Source organism: Rhinolophus hipposideros (assembly GCF_964194185.1).
Source record: "Rhinolophus hipposideros genome assembly, chromosome: 9".
In the NCBI taxonomy this organism is placed as follows: domain Eukaryota; kingdom Metazoa; phylum Chordata; class Mammalia; order Chiroptera; family Rhinolophidae; genus Rhinolophus; species Rhinolophus hipposideros.
Window position 1 is genome coordinate 8,629,737 of NC_138055.1, and position 15,219 is coordinate 8,644,955.

Consider the following 15,219-nt stretch of genomic DNA (forward strand, 5'->3'; position numbering starts at 1 on the left):
CCCACGAGGCCCTGCCCTGCATCTGCGGTCCAGCCCAGGGCTAGCTCTGGCAGGCCCTCAGGTCAGCTGCTGATTGATGAGTGAGTACACACACATTTCCTCCTCCCACTGCTGCTGGCCACCTCCTCACTGCCCAGGACTCTGAGGAATCTCCCCTGACCTTCTGCTGCCCCCTCCCACAGCTCAGGGCTATGCCCTGTGAGCCTAGATCCTCCCAGCCCTCATCCCTCCATCCTTCAAGCCCCCACTCAGGGAGGAGCCTCTCCCCCCCCTCCCATAATCTCTTCACCACCCTGCACACCTCTCAGCCTCAGCGCAGCCCTCCAGGAGCCTGGAGTCCTAACATCCCCTACCCACTGGCTATGTGGTATTGGGCAAGGCACTGTCCCTCTCTGAGCTCCAGGAAGTCAGCCATAAAAGGAGAAAGAGAACCCACCCCTTAATGGATTGCTCTGAGGATTAAAAAGAGAAGGTGGGGACTTCTGTAAACTGTAAAGAGTGGTGCGCTTCAGAGATCTGTAGAAACCTCTCCCCGCTCTCAGGGGAACTGAGTTGAATGTCCCAGCTAGGGGAGGGAGGCTTGTGCCCTATGGCCTTGGAATCAGAAGGCCTGTGGTCAGTTCACTGGAGTTCATCCTGCCCTGGCCTGAGCCCCTGCTCTGGGCCAAGACCTGTGCCAGGCTCTGGGACCCAGGGGAATCCACAGCTTCTATCCTCAGAGAGCTGGGAGCCTGACGGGGAACAGTTCTGAAAACTCTTTACCACCACCCAGTGTGAACCAGGAAACCAGGCAAGGGAGGCAGGACTGCTGTGGAGGGCAGTGTGTGGGGTCCTACAGGGGTTCCCAGGAGAAGTGGCCCCAGGACTGGACTAACGGGGTGCAGCCACTGCATACAGTAAACCTGAAGTGGTCGGAGTTGTTGCCATCTCCCCCAGAACTCCCTGGTAAGGTCTCGAAAAGCTTCAGACAGAAGGCAATTTCAGTCTTGAAAGAAACTGCCATAATCCAATCAGAAAATAATCCCATGAGTTTAGTCAAAGAACCATTTCATTGAATTTCTTCCAAATCCAGACCTATTCATAAAACCAGGGAGTCTGACAGCCGCTAAATTTAAAGTAAACTCCTAAACAAAGCAATGAACGGGCCAGTTGAGTCAAGTCCCGGATAAATCCTGCCTGCAGTCATGCCAATCCTATGACTGCTTGTTCAGTCGGCTTATCCTTTCTTTCTTTCTTTTTTTTTTTTAAATAAAGTGTGATTCAGGCAAACAATAGTCCACTTTGGTCAAATTACCAGCAAGTTCAGGATGAAGAATGGCCTGTGTCAGTTAAATGAGAAATCTGTCATGACTTCTGGCCAGCTGGGGGTGGCTTTGTGTACCGACAAGGCCTGTGGGGGGTTGTGAGTCATGAATGTGAACTGGTCGTTGGCTGCCCCCTGCACCCCAGCCTTGGGAGCTCTGGGTGTCATTCCCCAGCTCTGAGCCTCAGTGTCTGCATCTGAAAAATGGGGAGGTGGCTATGAAGATTAAAATCAGGATACCGAGGAGGGTGCCCTCTTAGAGGACCCCTCCTCCCACCCCACCCTCCTTTATCCAGGGCCTTATAGGAGAGGAGTCAGCACCTCCGTAATATGGACCCTTAAACTTTTAATATAAGGTGATTTTTGGATGGACAGATTTTCATGGGGATCAAAATTCAAATATTACCAGAGGGGTTACAGTAAAAGTCTCCCTCCCATGCCTTTCCCCCAGCCACCCATTTTCTCTCCTGGAGGAGACCACTATGTCACCAGGCTCTTATACAGCCAGCCAGAGATCCTCATAGAATAGAAACAGAAAAAAGATGGATGCTCGTCCTGTCTCCTCCCTGCCTTTTTACATACCACAAACTTTTTTTCCACTAAACAGAACTTCATGTAGAGCAGGGGTGTCCAAACTTTTTTCAACGGTTTTCACCAAGGGCCATATGCAGTAAAATATACAAACAGCTGGGCCACTCACTCGAGGTGAAGTACATATTGCTTCACCTGGTTTATTTAAGTAAACTAAGTATATTTTTGGAATTTGCTGCGGGCTAATTAACAATGGATTGCGGGCCGCAGTTGGCCCATGGGCCACAGTTTGGACACCCCTGATGTAGAGCTTTTCCCATTTGTACATAAAGAGCTTCCTCATTCATTTATGGGCCATTGGATTTATGTTCTATGATCTATTTTATGTGCCCCTTATTGATGGATATAAGTTGTTTCCAACACACACACACATACACACACAGCTATGAATGGCTCTTTTCCTAGGCCATTTCCCTCCTGTACAGTTATACCTGTAAGATAAACACCTGGGCTTGGAATTCTGAAGGAAATGTGCAGTTGTCATTTTGATATATATTGTCGTTATCCTCGTTAGGGGCCGTACTCATTTACCTTCCCATGGGTGAAGGTACCTACCTATTTCCCCAGACACTTACCATCAGTGTGTTACCTGAATTTTGTATCTTTCCTAACCTGACAGGTGGGAGTGAAATCTCAGTGTAGTTTCAATTTGCATTTTTTTAAACTTTGAATGAAGCGACCACCTTTACCTGAGTTTCAAAAACCTTTGTATGTCCTTTTTGGTGAACAGTCTGTTCATATTCTTGGTCATTTTTATATTATATTGCTGGTATTTTTCTTATTGTTTCTATTTATTTTATAACTGTTTTTTTAAAATATTGGGGAACAGTGTGTTTTTCCAGAGCCCATCAGCTCCAAGTAGTTGTCCTTCAATCTAGTTGTGGAGGGCACAGCTCAGCTCCAAGTTCAGTCGCCATTTTCAATCTTAGTTGCAGGGGGCGCAGTCCACCATCCCATGCGGGAATTGAACTGGCAACCTTGTTGTTGAGAGCTCACGTTCTAACCAACGGAACCATCTGGTCACCCTCTTATTGTTTCTAGGTGTTCTTTGTATATTAAAGAAAGCATGATTTGCAAATATTTTTCTTCTGGACCTTTCCAGAGATATTCTATGCATGTAGAAGCCAAAATATATATGTTACAATGGACTCTTTGAACTAGAGTTTGCTGGAGGTTCTTTGCAGGTCCAGTTGTCTGAGTAGGATTCCTCCAGGGAGAACCTTAGAGTTGGAGCTGAGGACCAGGGCTGGTGGCCTTTCTCCTTTCTGGTACAGGAGCTAATGTCCCCCAGGTCTACCTGCATCAGCTTTTCTTAGGCCTTTGAGGGCAAGGGCCGTGCCTGGGTTTAGCATCCAGGCCTCTCCCAGTCCACTAAACACTCGTCTTCAGGCTCCTAGGCCAGTGCTCTCTGTACTGCTCACTCTGTAATAATGTCTGCATGTTCTAAGTATGTGATGGGCGGAGCCACACCCTCTCTCTTCCTCCTACCCAAGGGCAGACAAAGAGTCTTTGGCCAGAGCTCAAATCACACCTCACGCCTTATTCATACGGTGGGCTCATTCCTCTGCCTTTACCCCCCGTGGCGAAGTCCTGCACTTTTTAAAGGCCCTGTCCAGCAATGCATCCTCTGGGATGCCTTCCCTGACTCCCATCTCCCTCTCTCATGATTCTGGTCACCTCATCTATGCCTACATCTACCAGAGCAAGACCTGCGTTTCCCCATTTCCCTGTCCTCCAGAATCACTTGACATGAATTATCAAATGACTCATCAAAGGGAGATCCCTTCACCATTTTGGACCTAGTTTCCACATTTGAAAAAAAAAAAAAGATCAAAATGTAAAGCCAACCACAAAGGGTTGTTGAGAGGATTAAATGAGTCAGTTCACGTAAAGCACTTGGCACAGTGCCAGGCGTATCGCAAGGGCCCAGTATGTGGCAACTATTAATTAATACTAACCCAGAGACCTTGGGCAAACCACTTCTCCTCTCCTAGCCTCAGTTTCCTCCTCTATAAATTGAAGGGTGAAATAGACCTGGTGGATGACCATCTGTGGATGCCAAAACCACTGGGTAAAATGTTGATGGGAAGCTTTAAAACAGAAGGATGAGGTTAAGATCAAAAGCACTGATAACCTTCACGTCACTCAAAGGTGGAGTAGCCCGACGCTCGGTAGCTCCTGCCATGATGCCCTGGGGATAACACACCCTCATCTATGAAATATTCTCGATAAAATATTCAAATCAAATCAAGCCTCTTTATTCTAGAGTCTGTATCTAATTACCTGTTTAGAGGAAATACGGGGGGGGAAATGGATCGTGTTCAGTGACACCATAGGGAGGCAGTCAACCAACTCGAGACCTGGGAAACTCAGTGTGGAACATCCTTCAGCCATAGAAAGGAATGAAGGCTGAGATGTGCTAGTGCGTGGCTGAAGCTTGAAAGCATTATGCTACGTGAAGCCAAGCCCAGGAGGTCGCCTATTCTGTGATTCCAGAAAATATCTAGAATAGGCAAAAGACAAAAGTGGCTTAGTGGTCACCAGGGGCTGGGGGAGAGCAGACATGGGGAGTGACTGCTAGTAGGTATGGGGTTTCTTTTGGGGGTGATAACAATGTTAGGGAATGGCAATGGTGGTAAAACCTCGTGAAGCTACTAAAAGCCGCTGAAGTGTATACTTTAAAATGGTGAGTTTTATGGCATATGAATTATCTCACTGAGAGAGAGAGAGAGAGAGAGAGAGAGAGAGACTGACTTAAAAGACATATCAACCAGATATAATATATGTGGGCCTCGTGTGGATACTGATTCAAACAAACCAACTATAAAAGACATTTTGGAGACAAATTAAGGCAATTCGAACATGGACTACATATTAAATGATCTCATGAAAGAAGCAGTGTTACTTTTGGTAGGTGTAATAATGATATTATGTGTGTTTGTAACAAAGTCCTTAGCTGGTAGAGATAATTACTGAAGTATTTAGAGTGAAATGATACTCTCTTTGGAATTTCCTTTTTAAAAATCTATGCGGAGTGGGATGGATGAAACAAGAATGGAAAATGTTGATATTTGTTGAAAATTAGGAAAGGGTATATGGGTTCATTACACTGTATTTTCTCTACTTTTTAGTATTATTTAAAATTTCCAAAATAAAAAATAAAAGGCAAAGCAAAAAAGGGATTGACTTTTATTTTCTTCTTTATATTTTATTGACTTCCTCAATTTTCTGTGATATTAATGAGTATATATTGTTTTTATAATCAGAAAACTGTATTAAGGCTATAAAATTCACTGGCGAGGTTGTACTAGCTGAACCCCCATCGTTGGGGCTTGGTCTCTGGCAAGCTCTGTCCACCCTGGATCCCCCCAGGGCCAGGCCACTGGGGCAGACAGATGGGGCTCACCCTTGGGAAGGAGGGTACGCTGGCTGAGTGGTTCCGCCTCACACTGCCTCTCTTCTTGAAGCCCAAACCCTTTCCCCAGCTCCCTTTAGCCCAACTGAGGTTGCTGGCCCTGAGCCTGGTGGTTAATCAACAGTCCCCCTTGGTGTTGAAACAGAGAGCCCTGTCTCTGACTCTCTCTACCCGTGTGACCTTGGGAATCAACCTCTCAGACCTTGGCTTCCTCATCTGTAAGAGGAGGAAAATAATAATTCCTACCTCAGGGCTATCGCAAGGATTGCATGAAAGAGGCTTATCCTAGGTCAAGTGTTCAGTTAATGGGAACGTTATACAAGTGATATAAGCGCATTAGATGAAAATACAGGAAAACAGAACGATAAAAAGCAAACCTCATAGGACCGCCACCCAGAGATAATAACCACAGTGAACATTTTCTTTCCAAGCCCTTTCCTATGCAAAATATTATGTTGTGCTTTTAAGTACAACTGTAATCCTGCTGTCACCACACATTTATATCTTGCTTTTATTCTCTTAATATTTAAAAATATTTCCTCATATTATTATAAGCTGTTTGTAAACATAACTTTTAAATGGTTGTGTAATATTCCATTGTGTTTGTGCTGTTCCCACCAGCGCCCCACCTTTCCCCTCCCCCTCTTGTTGGACTTTTAGACTGGTTCCAATTTTCACCATTATGAAGAACTCCACAATGAACACATTCTGGATGACTTCCTTAGGACAGCTTTCCAGAAATGGAATTTCTGGGTCCAATGGCCAGCACATTTTCAAACCTTTTGGCTAGATGGAAATGAATTGCCTTTTCAAAGAAGTGGTGCCCTTTATTTTTGCCACCACCAGCAGGTTGGCATTTTCAACACAACTTTGCTAAAGATAAACGATCTGGGATAATCCAAAGAAGATTGAAACAGTTATGTGAGGTAGGTGTCAGATGCAGGGGAGGGGAGGGTAACTGTCTCCAATCCCCAAGAGCTGGAATCACGCTTCTTGGCCAGTCACTGTGCCCACACCATCCCACCCACCCCCTCCGTTTCCTTAGCTGGAAGGGTGGGATGTAGGGTCTGAGAGCAGTACAGAGAAGAAAACAGTCCAGGAATCAGAGGCTCCCTCTCTCCCTCTGGGGGTCATTCCTTACTCCAGGGGATTTGAGCTTGGAATCCACCGACCCAATAGTTCTACATGTAAACTGGGGTGGAAGTGAGGAGGTGGGGTAGGGGGTGGTGGGATCCCCTCGCCCTAGAAGAGTAGGACCCCCTGTTCAATCGGCCTACCGCGAGGACCGCCCTTGGAGGCTTCCTTGGGCAGGCACCGCTGATGGGGGGGGGGCAGCCCACGTGAGGCGTGCGTGTCGGGGTAAGCATCCCCAGCACCTCACCCCGCAAGCATGAGAACCACGCACCCCCAGGGGCCAGGAAGCCAGGGCGGGGCCTAGAACCTGGGGGCGGGGCTGGAAGGGTGATGTCATGGCCCTGCCCCTCTGCCGGTTCCCTCCTCCCTGCTCGTGCGGTACCCTCGCTGAGTTCTCACCTGGAGGGACAGGTGTGCGCATCTCGCATCGAGGCCGACCCGCCAGTGTGAGGTGAGCATCAGCAGGAGGCTGGGGGCTGGGAGGAGGGTCGGGGCGGGGGTCCTTTCTCTCTCGACCGAGAGGGGAGCCTGGTCATAGCAGGCTGGTCAGAGAAGGAACTGACATAGGTCTGTGGGGGTACTGGTTACTCCCCAAACTCCTACCATGTCTCTTGGTTATGGTCACGTTGTCCTGAAAACATAGGCTTTGGAGGGATTTGAAGGAGAAGTGGAAGAGGAAGAGAAATGGTTTCCAAATATTTCAACCACAAATGTATTATTTTGTTACATGTACCTTTTCTTCGTTGTAAACGTTATATGCACTGATTGATTATTTGGTAAGTGGAGAAAAGTAAGAAAGCCCTCACCCGTGGTACTAACACACACACAAAACCACTGTGGATATTTTGGTGTTTTTCCTTCTCGTCTTTTCTACGCACAATCATTTTAGAGTATAATTTTATCATACTGTGTTTACAATTTTGGGGTCTTGATCTTCCCCCCTTCACATTGTGTCATAAGTCACCCGTGTATGTATCATCATTATTTTTAATGGCTGCATAATGTTGCATTTGAGGGATGGGCTATTGTTGGGACCATTCTGAACACTCCAAGGAAGGTTTGGGGGCAAGACAGGGAGGTGTAATAGGAAAAAACATGGGCTCTGGGTCACATAGGCCAAGACCAATGCCTCCAACAGTAGGATCCTGGGAAAGATCTTTGTTCTCGCTAAGCATTGATTTTCACATCTGGGAAATGGCTACATAAAGTTACTTCCCCAGGGTGTTGTGAGGTTGAAGTGAGCTAATTTAGGTGGAAAGTCCTCCCCCATGCCCCATGGTTCTGGCGGTAAAAGGATCCACGTGTTTTTGATCTGTCTTCACCCTGGCTGCACTGACAGGTCATGTCTCAGACCTGTTCTGGGTTCTGGGTCTCCTACAGCAGACGCACTCCACAGGGCAGAGCCCACCACAAGGCCGGGCTGAGCATGACCCGCCTCTGCTCCCTATCACTGAAATAGTGGTAATTACATCTACGTTCAGGTGACAGGCTCTATGCTACCGGCTTTATGCCCATCACACCCGTTAGCCCTCCTGAGGTGGGTGTTATTGCCATCCCAGTTTCTGAGATGAGGAAACTGAGGCTTAGGAAGTTCTAGAAACTCTCCCAGCTCCACTGCCCCGGAAATAGCTGATTAAGGATTTGAGCCCAGTGTATTGAAGCAGGGTCTCTCCCACCAGCCCGCTCAAATGAAAACTCACTGCAGGGGGCCTCCAATGCTGATGCAGACCTCAGTGCACACGTGGCTGTGAAAACAGTTTTGAGCAGGCGTTTTGTATTCCAATGTATCAATATTTGTTATAACAGGTATATACGCTTTGCTGTGCTAATGTGTGTATTATAAAACATACATCCAGACGGACTCTTTGGAAGGCTCAGAATAAAAACTAAATAAGAATACAAATGCCCACGTTTTTCCTCCCCACACCCAGGGGATCACTTACTGAACGTCCCGGGTACAGTCATCGACTTTGGGGACAGCCACGTTAGTGGTCACCAGCATCCCCTGGATGCTTCCAGAGTGAATGAGCAGACTCTTGATGTCAGTGGGGGCCTCAGATATGTGGGCTGGTCCCCGCTGGCACTCACTGAAGGAGACAAAGGCAGATTGGGGTGCAGTCCCCAGGGCAGGGTGAGGCCCCAGGGTGGGTCTGGAAGGGTAAATTGGAGACCTTGAGAGCCTGTCTGAACATTAGGTCAGATTCTCTTAACCTCGCGAGGCCTCGGATTTCTACCTGTGAAACAGGTGGGGTGATCGCCAGCTCATAGGACTGGTGTAGAATTAAACAAGGGCCAATGGTAAGTGCCTGGTGCCGTGCCTGGTGCATTGTCTGTCTGATAAAGGCTAGCTTGCCAGTTCTCTCCCTCTTTTTCCCGTCCACGGGCAAAACTCGAAGCCATTCTGAGCAAAACCAGTGGATCAAGCCCATATCCAGGCTCTTGGGATTGCAGACCCTGACCGCCTCCACCTTCCTCTTCAGCCTTCTGAGGGAGGGGGTCCTTTGCCTGGTCTCCCCAGAGTGGCTCCTCATCCAGAATGGCTGAGGTTCCTACCATAGTGTGTTCACTCAGTCTGTTCCTCCCCAGCCTTCTGCATCCTCTCCACCCTCCAAAGTTAACCCCCTTCAAGCCACGCCTCCTCCCACGCTCCCAAATTTGGGGCACCTCCCAAATGTCTCCGTAGAAGGGGCTTGGGGGCAGTCTGGGTAGCAAGGGGCTCAGGGACTTGTCTGGATGCTGCATTTGTGTAGTGCTTCCTGTAAGGTGAACGAGAGCCCAGCGCTGCATCTCATAGAATGCCCGGGGGGAGGGGGAGAGGCCCGCTCGCTACCCCTCTGTGCCTGCCCTGGCCCCAGGCCTCGTGCCTCTGTCCTTAACACTCACTGTCCAGCATCAAAAGTCCATCTTTCTTTTTATGCGTACCCAGCCTCCCCACACGGATCCAGGAAGGATCTCTCAGGCTCTACGAGGAGTTGGCATCAGGAAATGTTTGTGGACAGACACGTGATATGGTGAGGAGATGATAAATCGCACCAACTATGCTGAGTTGAGAAGGGTTGTTGTGGGAATTAGGATTATTAGCAGTGGCAATCACCCTAATTCCCGTGGCCCAGATAATGAGTGGTTGTGTCCTGGGAACGGCATTCCTTGGATTCCCACAGGACGGAAGGAGCAAGTTTTGGAGAGAGTTGGCAACCGTGCAAACGGGGAGCTTGTGCTGAGCAGAGCGGTCAGGTGAGCCCAGAGGGGCAGTAGGGTGACAGGACAATTTGAAGGAAGGAAGCAGATGGGAGGGGAGGGTGTTGGAGGCAGGGTGATGTGACGCTTTGGTGATGCTGGGGTGTGTTTAGAGTTCCCTGTGCCTGTGGGACACGTGACAGGTATTGCTAGCTCTTCTGGGAGTTGATTTCCCCTAGGAAGACCAGCAGCATAGGAAATGCTGACACAGGGTCTGCCCAGTGCAGGGGAAGGGTCGAGGGGCTGAGAGCCCACCATGAGACGAGGTAGATGGGGTGGGGAGGAGCCACAGACTTGTCCTGTAAGGCACCATCTGACCCAAGGATGGAAAGTGCCAGGCCCTGCCTCCAGCCCCAGGACCATACACCTGAGACAGAATTCGCTCATTGCACAAGTATTAGGGGGCATCTATTACCATTGGGCACCCTCACGAGCACTTATAGGAGGGTTTCTTTCTCTTGGAGTTTATGTTCAGGGTCATTAAAAATAAACAAGTTAATGTTTTCAGCCTAGAGTAAGTGCCATAAAGACAATAGGGCAGGGTGATCCAGCAGTGGGGGACAGAGGGGAAGGGGGCCTGCTTGAGATTCTGTGGTCAGGGAAGGCCTCTCGGAGGAGGTGACTTTTGAGTTGTGGCTTAAACCATGAGTAGGAGGCAGCCATTGAAGATCTAGGGGGAGGTAATTCTAGGCAGAAGGAGTGGCAAGTGCAAAGGCCCTGAGGTAAGATGAAATGAAAGAAGACTGGGAGGAAGCGAGGTTGGAGATGAGGTCTGAAAGGCAGATAGGAGCCAGATCACTGCAGGCCTGGGAAAGAATGTGGATTTCACGCTAAGGCCAGAGGGAGCCACTGGTGTATTTTCAGGAGCAGAGGGACGTGATTGCAAGTTAACAGACCTCTGTAGTATCCAAGTAAAAGACACACAGTGAGAGTAGCTGGATTCAGAATATAGTTGGAAGGCAGAGCTGAAGGGAAGTGCACAGGTTTTGAATATGGGGGTGGGGCTGGGACGAGAACACTTTCTCACTGAGCCCAGATGTGTGTAACCTCAGGATCCTTCTCAACAGAGTATCCCAGATGTGGAGGGTACAGTTCAGTCCTTAGTTTACAGATGGGGAGACTGAAGAAAGAGCTTTAGAGGTCTCCTTGTCCAGCCCTCCCAAGAGGGGCTGTGAATTCTCCAAGTTCCCACGGAAAATCAGTGGCTGGGCTGGCACTCCAACCCAGCCTCCTGGCCTCTGGTCCAGGCCTCTTGTTACCCCACCCAGCTGCTTCTCCACTGGAGATGGAAGAGGAGGGAGGACCCACTGCTGGGGAATGACTTGACCACGCTTGACGATATAGTGAGGTCACCCAGGAGAAGCATCTGAAACCAGCGGAGTCTGGAGGGGCCGGGGCCAAGGTGCCGTGGGAGAAGGCCACTGCCCTGGGAGCAGGCAGACGTGGGTGGAACATCATGGAAGGCTCTGTGGCAAGGAGCTGAGGCCTCGCTGGACAAGGGAAGGGTGCACCAGGGCAGCATCTTGGCTGGCAGGCCTGAGGAGACCTCTCAGAGCAGAGCCCATGTGGGCCACTCATGAGCAGCAGCTGACAAAATGAGACCCGAGAGAAACTTCCTGCAGGGGCCTCCTGGAGATAAGACCATTGAGGGAAGACAGAGGGTGGGCAAGGCCAGTGGCTGACCCGGGCCACCTAGGTTTGCATACTTCCCACTCACCCCACTTCGAAGGAGCTGGTGGGGGCCCCTCCAGGGGAAGGTAGAGCAAAGAAAGAAGAAGATGGAGACGCAGCCTGTGGTACGAGAAGGCGTCCAAGTCAGGCGGCCTGGATTTCACTCCCTGCCGGCTCCTCGGAATACTAATAGTATCAACATCTTTCTCTAACTCGGGCTTTCTTCCTGGCTAAGTTGTTTTTGTGCGTGATCATTTGTGTTATCCCCGTTTCAAATGAAGCTCAGAAAGTTTAAAGAACTTTCCTAGGGTCACACTGTTAAACAGTGGCAGAGTCAGCATTCGAAGGCAGCTTTGTAACCACCACAGGCTACTGTCTCAGGCTCCCTCTGTGACCTTGAGCAAGGCTCCCTGGGTCTCAGTCTCTCTGCCTGTAAAATGGTGGGCCCTTGTGGCTCTTGACTAGGGCTTAGAATTACTCCTCTAGTAGAAGGGCTCAGGAGTCTGATGGGGGGTGGGGGAAGCTCAGGAGTCTCAGGACTGTATTCTCCACAAGCCTGAGTGAAGTGGTTAAGGGCACAGGCTCTGCCAGGCCACTACCTCTGCTGAGGGTAGATGTGAGGGTTGAATGAGTCAGTGCAGATAACATGTCTCATAGGGGGCCTGGCACACAGTAGGTGTTCAATAAAATGACAGCCCCCCCCCTTTTTTTAAAGATTGTATTGGGGGAGGGGAGCAATGTGTACTTCCAGGACTTTTTCCAAGTCAAGTTGTTGTCCTTTCAATATTAGTTCTGGAGGGCGCCATTCAGCTCCAGGTCCAGTTGCCATTGTTAGTTGCAGGAGGCGCAGCCCACCATCCCTTGTGGAACCAGCAACCTTGTGATTGGGAGGACGTGCTCCAACCAACGGAGCCATCCGGGAGGCAGCTCAGCTCAAGGCGCCCTGTTCAATCTTAGTTTTAGGGGGCGGAGCCCACCATCCCTTGTAGGACTCCAGGCGTTGAACAAGCAACCTTGTGGTTGAGAGCCCACTGGCCCATGTGGGAATCGAACCGGCAGCTTTTGGCGTTAGGAGCACGGAGGTCCAATGGCCTGAGCCACCAGGCCGGCCCCAAATGACAGCTCTTAATATTTTGTCAAAGAGAGTAGGAGCTGTCCCTTCACAGTCCATCCATGCACTCATTCAGCAAGTATTTATTGAGTACCACCTGTGTGCCAGACACTACTCTTGATACTGGTGACATAGTGGTGCCCCACATACCACTAACTCCCTGACTTCATGCAACTTATATTCTAGCGGGAGACTCAGACCAAAAACAACATCAAATAAGTACCATATAGAATATGTTAGATAGTGTGATACGTGCCAGGGGCAAAAAATGAGGCAGAGGAGGGGGAAGGCAGTGTCTTGGAGGGGGGCGTTTGGAATCTTAAATCAGGAGGACTAGAGTGAAAGTAATTTGAGAGTCAAGACCTGAGGGAGATGAGGGAATGAGCCATGAGGTATCTGAGGGAAAAGTGTACTAGGCATGGGAGCAGCTAGGGATAAGACCCTGAGGTGGAGGATAGATTGTGTGGGGCCGGTTTAAGGACTGTACCTGATGTGTGGTAAATCCAAGGTGCCTAGTCAGGACTCAGGTTGCAGATCCCTTTAGGAGGACTGAAATCTTTTTCCCCATCACTGGCTTCATCTGTGTTATCATCCTCAAATGTGGCAGTTCCAGGGCTGTCCTTGAGGTCCCCAGCCCAGTGATCTGGGTGCCAAGTAAATAGGTACAAAATGTCAAATTGGAAAGATGCTGAGGGACCATCCTCCAGACCCGGTGCAGAGCAGCTAAACCTCAAGGAGGGACCTACGTGGGTCCCTGGGATTTCATTGACACCGACTGTTCCAGGCCTGATTGCATCTTCTCGGTAGGTGGGTGGGTGGGAGTATAAGGAAGGGGCTAGAGCCCTCTGGGGCTTTAAAGGTGGGAGTTAAATCCCAGAAGGAATCACTGAGAACCTAGTCTGGAGAGGTCAGGCCCAAAGGCTGCTAGAACTCAGATTATTTTCTCTCTTTGGAACTGCCTTAATTCCTCTGCTGGCTTTTGTGTCACATTTTGTTTCTCCTTAGAGCTGAGCTGCAAAGCTCTTTAGAAGGACCCATGGATTGTTCTTTGAGGGGAGTAGGAAGGAGGAGAACTGGGGCCCACAACACAGCTGATCAGGGGTGGGGTGTAGAAAGCATCCCTCCAAGGGAGACAGTGGGTAGGGACAGTGGGAGAGAGACTGGGAGTAGACACTGGTCTTAAGACTGGCTAGGCAAGGGAACTGACCAGGATCTTCAATGGGGGTGGAGGTGGTTACAAGTTTTGGAACAGGGAGGGGAGCAGGTGATAAGATTGGGAGGGGAAGCTGGTAGTTAAGTGTGCCCTTAGGCAAGCACAGTTAGGATAGGAGCCTCAGATTCCCTCTCTTTAAGAGGGAAAGAATAGAGTAGGATTTAATCTGTTGTTTTCTGAGAGGATTAAGTGAGATACCTGTCTCCCTGTGCCAGGTGCACAGGGAGAAGTACTGGTCCCTTCCTGGAGAGGGAGGCCTGTAATTGGGAAGCAGGACCCTGGTTGGAAGGTAGAGGTGGTGAGGATGGAGGACACAGGGATTCATTCCACCCTTGCTCAATAGTGCCAGGGTTTCTCTGCCTGGGGTCCCAGCCTGGGCACCATGTCTCACTTTAGGAGAATGTGTGGCCATGGAGAAGGCTGGCATCCCCGGACACTGGAAGCAGACAGCCAGGATTCAGTGTTGGTGAGACTGAAATGAACACAGATGACAAAAGGAAGGGCACTGATAGTGTGGCTCTAGGACAGGGTCACACTTGGGGACCTTCAGGGGATGAAAGGAGTCATAAAAATGGGGAAAACAAGCTGATGTGAGGAAACAAGATGGGGCCCTTGGGCTGTGACCAAGGAGGGTGGCCGCTGCCCAGGCCAGTGTGAGTTTGGGCCCAGAGTTACCAGTTCTCCCAGTGATTCAAAAAAAGTAGGGAACATGGACCTGTGACATGAAATCTTCCCATTTTGAGACATTGGAAATCAATTAACAAAACAAAAGTAATAATAACAAAAAACACCATGCAGGCCAAGTAAAGCCCACCACCGTGGCTGGTGACCCTTTGCTCTGGCAGAGGTGGCCCTGAAGGCAGGTCCCCAGTTGACAGCTGCACACCTCCTGGGAGAAGGCTTGTCCTCACCTGCTCTTGGAACTGAGTTCATGATAGACTCAGCATCCCAGGGACTATTAGGAGAACAAAGCTATCTTGCTGTGCTGTGTGGTCCTAGGCAAACTCCTTGCCTTTCTGGACCACTGTTTCTGGTACTGTGGGCCTCCTACCAGTCTGGACGGTGTGTGACTCAGTCCCTCAGGCTCGAGGGAAGATGCAGTTATTATGGAAGTGACTCTTCTGGGGAACCATGCTTCCGGGATTGGATGCAGTGCACTTGGCATTTTGTGTGCCCAGTCACAACGGTGTGAATGGATGTGTATCGGAATTTGGAGCTTTGCATGGCCCACTGTAAATACCATCGTTTTAATAACTCGTCCCTGGACCCTGTCATGGCCACTCTGGAAGCCGGTAGGAAGCCTTAATTAATTCTCCCAGTGACCCAGGGAGGGAGGGGTCCTTCCCCATTTGCAGATATGTAAGCCCCAGCTCAGCACTCGGGACCCTGACTCAAGCGTCGGTGCCAAGGTAGTGTGTGGGGTCTCTCATTAAACCAAGAACGAGTGAGAACAGGAACAGGGTTTGAGAGTCGGCTCTATGCCTGTTGCAGTTTGAGCTGCTGGAAGAGGGCAGAGGGAGAAGAAAAAGGTGTTTGCCTTTGAT